The 12,823-nt window shown below is 38.0% G+C and overlaps 1 long non-coding RNA gene across 1 annotated transcript; it reads right to left on the bottom strand.

Annotated features, from left to right (window-relative positions):
- Positions 1-1,108: 1,108 nt before the first annotated feature.
- Positions 1,109-11,175, bottom strand: LOC137083352 (uncharacterized). The gene is made up of 4 exons (XR_010906483.1): positions 10,948-11,175; positions 3,075-3,185; positions 2,662-2,935; positions 1,109-2,549 (listed from the first exon to the last, which is right to left on the bottom strand). It is a non-coding gene; the product is annotated as an uncharacterized lncRNA (long non-coding RNA).
- Positions 11,176-12,823: the final 1,648 nt, after the last annotated feature.

Below are 12,823 nucleotides of genomic sequence, written 5' to 3'. Positions count from 1 at the left end.
TTAGATTTGCTGCTGCTAGGGTGCGTCTAGATTTCCAGGCTATACCAAAACCACAAGTGGGATTAAATGGCACACTGATGGTATAAATGGTATAAATGGTATAAAATAATAGTTTGTAAAAAGGGAAGCTGATAATGCTGTTTCTGAGGTTGCTTAGTGTTCCTCTGCTGAGATCCCTAGAGCCCTAGAGCCCCTTAGTGAACCAATTTATAAAACAATTAACTAGATTTTAAAATACTTTAAAATATATTTATAAATTCCAGTCTTCTGGACTTGTTTTTGTGAGAAATTTTTACTTTCGCATCAGAAAATTCAAACACGGAAGTGATTAACAGCAGGGAGTGCAGTCAATTTCAACAGTAGAAAAACTATGGATGGCAATGACAGTTCAGACACTGAGGACATTGTAAATGCTCATTCATATGACGGACCACAGCCATACAATTATGACAGACTTATAGGGACAGGAGGCCAACATTAGACAGAACAACAATTAGATGAGACAAATTGGGTTGTGGTGTGAGGAGAACCAGTGGAAGAGGACAAAATTGTACCTTTTAAGGTACAAGTGGCTGTCACTGGGGTGGTACCCTTAAGGGTACAAGTCAGGGGTAGTCAAGTTCAGTCCTAGAAATTTGATGTCCTCCAGAGTTTATTTCCTTGTAAGCAACCAAAGTATAAAACTTGTGATTCCCAGCATGCATTGCAGCATTAAGTATGTCACCATTGTTGAGATTTATATGCTGATTCTTGATATCTATGTGCGTCTATACGGTCCCCCCTTTAGAATGTTTTTAAAAATCAATATTTAAAACGTCTGACATTGTGACAAGCATGTTTTGTTGGTGAATATTATTTATTATTATTTAGCGATGAGTTTAGTCAAACATTATTCTTCCTGATACAGTTTGTAACACTTCACTCAATTTAGTACAGACACAAAGTCTGTGTATGGACCAGTTAAATCAGAAGGCTAGATTCGTCTGCAGAGAATAAGGATGTCACAACAATAATGAACCACTCATCAAACAGTTAAGGTTTAATTCAATGTATTTTTTCAAGTTTCAAATTGTAATGTGATAATTGGGATGTATGACATGGAGAAAAGACAAAAAAATATATATTAAAACAAAATAGCTAACGGCATCCAGGATTCTGCTTTTATCCTGCAAAACCATCCGTCTAACCACAAAAACTGACTATGAGCCGAGAAACGCTGTACTAAGAGGAACCCATGCTAGTAGGAGCATTCATACGCAAGTACATGACTCTTCATTCTGGCTGAACTGGTAAAAATCATATCTAAGCGAGCAAATTAAGGTTGAACTGCCAGTATATTGATTCTCAAGTTGTGGCTAAGAATCATTGGGACTTCACTCCTTTCATTTAACAAACATTGCTTTCCCAGTAACTGTATGAATGTGTGTTTTCATTACTTTGTGTGTGTTTAGAATAGTTCTTTAGAATAATAAACTTTTGTTTACCTTTTTCATCTATAAGTGTCTTGGCTATGTGTTTATAAGTTACTGCCTCAAAAACTGATCGATTGTGTTATAAGCTCACAAACAGTGCACATAAAATTATTGGCATTGTAACAGGTAATATCCCGATTCAAGATTGATAAAGTACTCTAATTTCAACGTATCGCTGGACGAATAGTTGATAAAGTGGTAAATATTAATTTTAAATCATGTAATATGTATTACGGTTTGACCTTTGACTGTAATTCAATACCCCTTTGAGTTATTTGATCTGAATCAATCCCTTACATATTATATTAAAGGTGCACTATGCAACTTTCCGTCCACTGGATGGTGCCTATTCTAAACAAAGGCGTATTTTGATGACGCCAGGTGTGAGCGCAGTATTTTGGGACATGTGGTCTTCACCTCACAGCCGGTGGAAAATAGGACTCGGGCAGAAATCATGTTCATGGATGTGGTTATTAACGTTACTGTAGTGTAAAAAAGAGCAGGACCGAGTGTTGTGGGGCTACGCAGTTGACAACTACGATTCATTCAAGGAAATCATGCTGCAGGCTATCAACTCTGATTTTGGAGTGTAAATTGGGAGTAGGATACAATACAAAGTGTACGTTCAGGGCATAGAATATTTATATATGCTGTTAAATGTTCTTATTGTTACCCTAACACCAGAAAGAAAACAGGCAGTCTATTAATATTAATACAATTTCATTCATTTGTGTGTTAAGTACACTTCCTGCAATTAATTGTAAAATGTTTTTACTGTTCTGTTTAAAACTCTTTTATTAAAGGTTTATCAAAAGCTCCTTTTATTGTGCCTGTTTTGATTTGTTCACAGGGTGTAAACATTACTGTCATTCAAGAATGAAGCATCACAAAATGTAATGCTGCTAAATATTTGTCTCTGCCATTGTTTTGTGATTGTGAGGTTGGGTCAACAACAGCTTGTAGCTGGGCCTTTAATTCCTCATTTAATGTGCAATCTACTGGAGGCACCACAATTCCTCTGAATGACTGGTCAGGGATTCTGGTTGTGTCCCAGTCAGAGTCTTCATCTTGAGCATTCTATAAAAAAAAAAATAGATTATGAACATGGTATATTTTATTGTTGCAATACATAAAAATGTAAATGCATGCGGTTGCATTACAAATTACATGCATTAAAATTAGACTATACCTCAGATTCTGGAGCAGCAACAGGGTTTTGAAGAAGCCTAATTTCCCACATTTGGTTAGGGCTTCGATTGCTTTCTGTGCGGAGAGGATGGTTATTCCATCCACAAGTGAAGGAATCAAGGCTGGCCTGCAGGCGTGGCAGGAACACATAATGACAACAGAACATGTGGAGGCTGTTTGCTGGATCTAGTAACCCTTCCTCCTCGAGGGCGTGTAAAACATCATAGAAGATGTTGGTTACAGCCATCCATATGTCGCGCCAAAGGCATTCAATACTGAGAAATGCAGACAAAATGAGTAATACTTTGATTAACAGCACCTTATTGAATACATGTTGAGTACACAGTTATCCTTAAAAATCGAATGTTCATATTTCGCTCAGGGTATGACTATAAAATTAATCTTTATGCTTACCGCTGGTTATGCAAGCTTTTTCCTGACATGAAACTTCCCCTCCCACAGCCTCGCACAGAAAACATACACCTAGCGATCTCCACATTTTCTACTCCATGGTCTCCTCAAACTCTAAATGCAGAACATAATTTAAAAGAGCAAAGCTGTTTTAGAAAAGAACAACAGTCTAATAAGAAAACCCATTGACCCTTTAATGTTTGTAAAGACAAACCGCATGGATGTATTATTGCATGTAATAAAACATGGAAGTACATGGAACATGAAATTTAACAAATGCCGTACTATCTATATATCTATTTTATTATTATTATTATTATTATTATTATTATTATTATTATTATTATTATTATTATTTGTGTTTCAGACTTCCCCTCCTATCAGGCACAGCTGATTGTACTCATCAGCGTATTAATAGAGACTGCAAGACTTAAATTGGTTGTTTGATGAATGAACAGGTTTGAGAAGCAATAATTTATTCAATAACAACAACAAAAGCAAACTGTTTTACTTTAACGGTCACCCATGCATCTCCACTGACTGATGGCAAAAACCAAGGGCAGTCGATGCTTTGTTATCTGTTGCAGCTCCAAGGTACATGATCTGAGGTAAATTATCAAATGTTAGATTTATGTCAGGAGTGTAGGCCTGTAGAGTTTAGTTCTAACCCTGCATTTGTATGAACTTGTAACGAGTAGGAATATAGTGTGGCCCCTTTAAGAGCTTCGCGCTCCCTGTTGAACTGCAACTGCCTGCAATTTGTGTGCGCTCACTGGCATTGCGCGCCTCGAGCTCCCGAGTGTACGGATTGTTTACTGTTTTCTGTTGCTCACGTTTGGTTATTTTACAATACATTGTAGTAAAGATATTGATAAAAAATAAATATAAACCTTCCTGGAGTATCCATCAATGGCACTGAATATCACAAGGCCATATCTGGAAAAAGATTATATATAGATATGTTGTAACTAAGGATATTGCACAGCAACAAAGTAGCAAACACACACACACACACACACACACACACACACACACACACACACACACACACACACACACACACACACACACACACACACACACACTCTATCTATCTATCTATCTATCTATCTATCTATCTATCTATCTATCTATCTATCTATCTATCTATCTATCTATCTATCTATCTATCTATCTATATTGTTTGCTACTTTATATTCATACTTACACACACAGGTAAACAGTTGTATTAATGGCGAGATAGAATCTGACCTTATGAGCTTGGGATTTGTGTCTATGTGAACCAGATGCAGTGGCCCCTGAACGGAATAAGTCCTTCGGACAACACATCTCAGCTGTGTCATTCTTGCAAGTATTCCAGCAGTGTCCACTCGATGCATGGAATCCCACACCCTTGTCCATGGCACACAGTGACCCAGAGCTTGCAACTGTCCTTTCATCATGCGGTGGCCTAGGTGTGGACTTTTAGCGTTTACAGAACTAACAAGGTTGTCAAGATCCTTGTCTGAGATCATTGTGTATGTGTCTCTTACAGAAATCCAAAAACTCATTAAGACGGCGATGAATAGTCCTTGTTGAAACACCAAGAAGCTGGGCAATACATGGGACAGATAGATGCATACTTACAAGATTCACAAGATGCTCTCTGGATATAAAAAACTTTGGAGGTCCCCTCACTCCAAATTGCACTTCCAGGGCAGCTATGGGTACACGGTATTTTTCAACTTGGGTCTCCACTATGTTTTTTAGGTTGGATAGTTCATTGAGGAGTCCATCTGGGATTGTAATTTGATTATGGACTGATGTGATAAAAAAATAAATTCATGACTGCATATAAATTGCAAGTAATCTAAGTCCAGCGGCTGGCGACTCACTGCATACTGGAGTTTGGAGAGCACCATGGTGGCCTGGTCTGATCTGATTGATTGCTCCTGGCTGATTGATTGTTCCTGATCGATTGCTCCTGTCTGTCTGTCTGCCTGCTGCTGCTGCTGCCTCATTGTTTGTAGCTCTGTATAGCTGTGTTTGAATCTCTATTTGATATATTTTCTTTGTTATTTACACTGCTAAATATAACTTACTCATCACCATATAGTGTTTAATATAGCCTATCAATTTAAATTTGACATTACTAGCTTTTAATCTAAATCACTACCACACGTTAGCTTTTCGCTAGCCTGGTAGCTTTCCATCCCAGCATCCGGGTCTCTTGTTTTCTGAGTTCTTTAGACAACTGTGGTGAGTTGGATTATTAAAAAGACTCCATCAGACAACTGTGGTAAGTTTTGGGTTCATCAACAAATACGGTAAGCCATGTCTTCTTCTCCTGTCATTGTCACTTGCACTGCATGCTACATGTTTAGCATATCTATCTCCGTTGGCGAACAGGGCTTCACATGTGATAAATGTAAGGAATTAATCAGGCTGACGGAGAAGATTTCAGATTTAGAGACACGCATCCAAGCTTTATGTGAGAGTAGTGAGAATGTAACAGCTTTAGATACTGCTTTGGATGCGACTAGCTTAGTGAACACTCATTGTTTGGTTCCGGCTGAGCCCGCACAGCAGGGTTGGGTGACGATGAGAAAGCATAGTCGCGGATCAAAAAACCACTCTTCCGTTCCGATTAGAACATCAAACAGGTTCCCCCCACTCAGTGACGCACCCACTGAGGATCCTGTTGAAAGTGCCCTAGTTATTGGCGATTCTATTACACGGAATGTGAAAATAGAGACACCAGCCACCATAGTCACATGTTTACCGGGAGCCAGAGCGCCTGACATCAAATCAAATTTAAAAGTGCTGGCTAAAGCTAATCGTAAATTCTCTAAGATTATTATTCACTTTGGCACTAATGATGTTCGACTTCGCCAGTCGGAGATCACCAAAATTAACATTAAAGAGGTGTGTAAACTCGCAAGTACGATGTCAAAGGCCGTATTTTTCTCTGGTCCTCTCCCTGCGAAAAGGAGTGATGAAATAGTTAGCAGATTATCATCACTCAATGGCTGGTTGTCTAAGTGGTGTCTGCAAAATAACATAGGTTTCATGGACAATTGGAAAAGTTTTTGGGGCAGACCTGACCTGTTGAAGATAGACGGCATTCATCCCTCCTGGGCTGGTGCTGCTCTTCTCTCTAGTAATTTGGCACATAGTCTTAGAGCTAAACCTTGACTCACTGGGGCCCAGGTCAGGAAGCAGACAAACTGGCTAAACCAACCGTCTGCTAGCTGTCTCACGTCACCAAAGTCAGCTAAATCCCAGCACATAGAGATTCTTTCACCTAGATATTATCATATAGAGACTGTGTCTGTTCCCCAAATTAGTAAATACAAAAAACATCAAAACCATTCAACAGTAAAAATGTAATTGATGTCCAACAAATAAACAACAGATATAATACGGATGAACAATTGATAAAGCTTGGGTTGCTGAATATTCGATCCCTTTCGCCAAAAACGCTTGTTGTCAATGATATGATTATAGATCATAACTTAGATGTGCTGTGTTTGACAGAAACCTGGCTAAAACCTGACGATTACATTACTTTAAATGAGTGCACCCCCGAGATTATTGTTACAAACATGAGCCACGTCTGAAAGGTAAAGGGGGAGGTGTTGCTGTAATTTATAATAATATTTTCAGTATTACTCAGAAGTCTACTTTCAGATATAATTCCTTTGAAGTTTTGGTGCTTTATGTAACGCTGTGTAGTGTAAATGATAAATCCTGTTTGACATTTGTGTTGGCTACTGTATACAGGCCACCAGGGCACAATACAAACTTTATCAAAGAATTTGCTGGTTTTGTATCAGAGTTAGTATTAGCTGTAGATAAAGTACTAATTGTTGGGGATTTTAATATCCACGTAGACAATGAAAAAGACGCATTGGGATTGGCATTTAGAGACATTCTAACCTCTATTGGAGTTAGACAACACGTATCGGGACCCACTCATCGCCTTAATCATACTTTAGATCTAATAATGTCATATGGAATAAATGTTGATACTGTTAAAATTCTGCAGCAGAGCGATGACATCTCAGATCATTACCTACTATCATGTATATTTAATTTACCTAAGGCTGCAAAGCCATCCCCTCGCTTCAAATATGGCAGGACGATAACCACTGCCACTAAAGATTGCTTTGTACATAATCTTCCTCATCAGTTCCATCTCCTCAGCAGATACAGATAGCCAAGAGGAACTTGATGCTGCAACAGAAACTATTGACTCTCTCTTTACTAGCACTTAAGATATAGTTGCTCCCCGGCGCTTAAAGAAGATTAAAGCAAATAATCCAACGCCGTGGTACAACGAGCACACTCGGGCCCTTAAAACAGCAGCCAGAAAAATGGAGCGCAGCTGGAAGAAAACAAAACTGGAGGTTTTTCGCAATTTGTGGAAAGAGAGCATGATGGCATATAGAAAGGCCATAAAAACTGCTAGATCAGCTTATTTCTCAACTCTTTTAGAAGAAAACAAACACAACCCTAAGTATTTATTCGATACAGTGGCTAAATTATCAAAAAATAAAGCTTCAGCTTCTGACGTTTGTAAACAACACAGTAAGATTGATAATATTAGGAATAAAATTATAACCATGCAGCGGTCTACTACAGTATCACTTCAGACAGAGCATTGTAGTGTCACTGAGGAAAAATTACACTCATTCACTACTATAGGAGGAGAAGAATTGGCTAAACTTGTTAAATCATCAAAATCAACAACATGTATGCTTGACCCTATACCGACTAGGCTATTAAAAGAGATACTTCCAGAGGTCATAGATCCTCTGCTTAATATCATTAATTCATCTTTGACATTAGGATATGTACCGAAAACTTTTAAGTTGGCTATAATTAAACCACTTATTAAAAAAACGCAACTTGATCCTAAAGAATTAGTCAATTACAGGCCAATCTCGAATCTACCGTTTCTATCAAAAATACTAGAAAAGGCAGTGTCTTCACAATTATGTTCCTTTTTAGAAAGAAATGGTATATGTGAGGATTTCCAGTCAGGATCGTATCATAGACCGTATCATAGTACTGAGACTGCTCTAATTAGAGTTAAAAATGATTTACTCTTATCATCTGATCGTGGTTCTATCTCTCTATTAGTGTTACTCGATCTTAGCGCTGTATTCGATACCATCGATCACAATATTCTTCTGAATAGAATCGAAAATTATGTTGGCGTTAGTGGAACTGCTTTGGCATGGTTTAAATCGTACTTATCGGACCGTTATCAGTTTGTAGCAGTAAATGAAGAGATGTCACACCGATCACAAGTTTAGTATGGGGTACCGCAAGGCTCAGTGTTAGGACCGTTGCTTTTCACCCTGTATATGCTACCACTGGGAGATATCATTAGGAAGCATGGCGTTTGTTTTCATTCTTATGCTGACGATACTCAGCTCTATATTTCCTCACGCCCTGACGAAACCTACGAATTCAGAAGATTAACGGAATGCATAGCTGATATAAAAAATTGGATGAATAGTAATTTCCTGCAACTTAATTCAGATAAAACTGAATTTTTAATTATTGGACAGAAAAGCTCCACAAGTAGTAACCGAGAATACTGTCTAACACTTGATGACTGCTCTGTCAAGCCCTCGTCGTCAGTGAGGAACCTGGGTGTGCTCTTTGATACCAATCTTTCATTTGAAAGCCAGGTTTCTAGCATCTGTAAAACCGCATTCTATCATCTTAAAAATATATCTAAATTACGGCACATGCTTTCAATGCAAATTTTGCTGAACAGTTAGTACATGCGTTCATGAGCTCAAGGCTAGATTATTGTAATGCTCTACTGGGTGGTTGCCCTGCTCGCTTAATAAACAAACTCCAGCTAGTCCAAAATGCAGCAGCTAGAGTTCTTACTAGAACCAGGAAGTATGATCATATTAGTCCAGTTCTGTCAACACTGCACTGGCTATTAAACATCGCATACATTTTAAAATCTTGCTTATTACTTACAAAGCACTAAATAGTTTAGCTCCCCGGTACTTAAGCAAGCTTTTAACACATTATACTCCATCACGTCTATTGCGGTCTCAAAACTCTGGCCAGTTGATAATACCTAGAATATCTAAATCAACTGCAGGCGGTCGATCATTTTCCTATTTAGCTCCTAAACTCTGGAATAGTCTTCCTAGCATTGTTCGGGAAGCAGACACACTCTGTCAGTTTAAATCTAGACTAAAAACACATCTCTTTACTATGGCATACACATAGAACATTTTTAACTTTCATTATTCAGATCAATTGACTGATTGTTAGGCTGCACTAACTAGGTCAGCCGGAACCGGGAACACTTCCCATAACACCTGATGTACTCGTTACATCATAAAAAGAGTGGCATCTACGCTAATGTTAGTCTCTCTTTTTATCCCGAGGTTTATCCCGGATCTGGGCCCTGTCCGGATCGGATGGTGGACCTGCCTGGACATGACCAACGCATCCTGAAGTGTCTGCTGAGCCGTGTCAAATGGTGTCTCCTCCGAATTTTCCTCACTGGCACAACATGCTCAAAACCCGTCTTCGGCGCAATAATTCCGATCTTTCTTGTATTCATACTCTTGTGTAATCGATGCCCCATCCTAAATAAATCCGTCTCTTCCGTGATACCATGAAATTTTGAATATTCCAATCTAATATGATTTCCGACCTGTAAGGTTGCCATAATAATAATCTTACACGGTGTGTTAATAGGCCAGAGGAGAACTGGCAATCCCAACTGAGTCTGGTTTCTCCCAAGGTTTATTTTTCTCCATCATGCCCCGATGGAGTTTTGGTTCCTTGCCACTGTCGCCTTTGGCTTGGCTTGCTCCGTTGGGGACACATAAATTATGATCTAAGTTATTCAACTTATTATACAAATAAAATGTATGAATTAGGTCTTATTTAATTCTATAAACTATAATACTGATCTGCCAACATTGTCGCTATATGATAAATTAAAATAAGCTGATAACATCACTGTTTTCTCCAGTACGACTGTACAGCCAAATCAAATTTTGTCGCAATATTATCCTGTTTGACACTGTGAAGCTGCTTTGACACAATCGTGATTGTAAAAGCGCTATATAAATAAAGTTGATTGATTGATTGATTACCATACGCCCCAATTCAACCCTGGTGGCATCATTGTGCCCACCGACCTACAAAATAAATTTCTTCAATTAGTTATGAAATATACAAAACACTAAAGACTCTGCATTATATTTTTGAGTACACCATACAATATGAAAAATACAGCTAAGTTTGTTATAATTTAGTTATTTCTTTATTTATATAGATAATTTTTGTCATTATGTTTGGTTACACATTTTATTTAGTTTCTGAGTGTGTAGTACTATAATAAAACAATATATACAACACAATGTGTCTGCCAATTTTAATGTGCCCCACAACCTCTCCTGTCCATCTGTGGCTAAGCTTAAGTGAACATTTGTCATTCTACTTATAAACGTGTCACAAAAATGTATCTGCATCTTGCAGTTGTTAAACATTTTATTTGGACATTTCTAACTAATGTGTGAAATTTTTACAAAAAGGTAATGTATAAACGTCCAGGCTGGTGTGTTGAGGCAAGTCCTGGTCTATCGTATACCGTTTAATGCACAACAACATTAAGATGGAAATAGTGTTAATAATAATAGTATTTAGAAGAAAGAAAAAACACATTTTAAATAAAAAGAAACAATCAACTTTACATACCTATCATTTTACAACAAGTTCATGTGCAAATTATCTCTAACTTCTTTGGCAAAGGCCGTTAATACTAATCACATTTAGAAGAAGAAAATACAACAACAATAAAACACATTTTAACGCTAAATAATAGGAAACAAACACCTTTACATACCTGGAATCCTCCCACTTGCCTCTGCTCTGCCTGTCTGCCATGCTTGATCTGTTCTATAGAGGGAATGCACGTGACGTCATCGTCAGCTGGAGTGACTGTGATTACGCCCCCGCTGAGTGGCAGAAAGACTGAGAGGCAGCATTGGTTTACAGCGTGAATGCAGCGAAAACTCACAAAACCAGACCCTGCGCCAGATGGTGGGTAGGGGGAGGCTTGTCCACGGACCGCATAAACATCGCTGTTGTGAGCTTGAGACGGACTTGATAATAGCGTGTAATTTTCTCACTCAAACCACTGCCAACTGCTGCAGCTTCTGCTTTTAGAGTGAAACGCTGCACATAACTGCTTGTCTAAGATATGTAATCCTCTGTAATAATTCGTAATAATTGCATATTATCAGCGAAAAGGAGCTAGCAAAAGATCCAGTTTATCTGTATTTGCACTCGTCAAATGATTACATTTCCAACGTGTTTTCGCCTCGGTGAGTAATGTAGCCAATCACAGACATGTTTGTGGACTTCTACAACGGAATTGGCCAATCACAGGTGTTTAATTTGGAATCACTCACCGTGATTCATTGTATACCAACATCACTGCGGAACTTTATGAGATTGCGTTTATTGAATGAGTGACAGCTTTTAGTGAATATAAAGTATATCACTACCACTACACGCTTCAAAGCACTGACCCATCCACATATACATGCGGGATTCACTTGAAAAATGTGATGAATGACAGTTATAAACATTCTTGTCGAAATGAGGCTCCTAAAAATGTCAGGAAAACACGATTCCTGGCTGCATATCATTATCCATGGATCACTGAATCTTTGGTAAGTTGTAAGGATCGTTTGCTCTAGTCGTGTTTTCCTCCATTAACAGTCACGCAGCAGCTCTTCTGCCACTCAGCCCCGGCTGAGGGGGCGTGTTATGGCGGGAAAGTGACGTTGATGCATTCCCTCTATAGAGGTCTCCGTCTCCTGCCAATGACGTATTTCGTGGGGGCGTGCCCGCCCCGTTTCCTGACTCCACCCCCACGTCAAACCAGTGCCACAAAGAGAATCGTGCAGAAAAGTGCAGCGCAAAGGAAACCCAGTACCGTGAGTGCACGCTTGACTCAAACGCAGACTAAAATGAGCGTTGCAAATGATTTAGTAGGTTTGAGCATGAAACATGTGGCAAAGATAAAATAGGATTACAACTGTCATTGAATTTTATAATTGAATATATTTTTTATTTTTGCACATCTTTATTTTATTTTGCAATTTATAATTTAGGTTTGCAAAACTTATTTTTTTTCCGCTCAATACTTTATTTTTCCTTTGCAATTCTTTATTTTTGTTTTCAAAAAAAAATATTGCTCAATTCTTTTTTTGTTTTGCAAAACTTTATTTTTGTGCAAAACATTAAGGCATTAATTTGACTCCATATCCCTCTCTTCCTTGTCCCTTGACCTCTACTCTCATTGGCTCATACACAAACTTGCAGAATTAAAATAAATTCACATTTGTGTAACTTTCTCTTTCTATTTTTACAGGCATCTTTTAAAGTATTTTCACATATTATTACTCAACAAATATTTAACATGTTAAATGCTGAATAAACCATGAACATTAACCAATGCATTTTCCTCGATGAGCAAAATAATAACTTCATTGCTGGTAAATGAATCTTAACTTTTTAAACCTTGTATTCTATTTATTAAACTATGACATTATTTATTCAACTTGTATATCTTATACTAATAAGTATACTTTTTTTTTTCACCGGGGTAGGAACACACTATCTGTTTGCTTATCAATGGGTACCTGAAAGAATATTCTTGGTTTTAAAACATTATGCAAATGTTGGATAAGAAAACAGAAGAACACTGGGTA

This window comes from Pseudorasbora parva, chromosome 1 (assembly GCF_024679245.1).
Source record: "Pseudorasbora parva isolate DD20220531a chromosome 1, ASM2467924v1, whole genome shotgun sequence".
Taxonomy (NCBI): domain Eukaryota; kingdom Metazoa; phylum Chordata; class Actinopteri; order Cypriniformes; family Gobionidae; genus Pseudorasbora; species Pseudorasbora parva.
The sequence above is the reverse complement of the archived record's forward strand: the minus strand, read 5'-3'. Positions and strand labels throughout refer to the sequence as shown.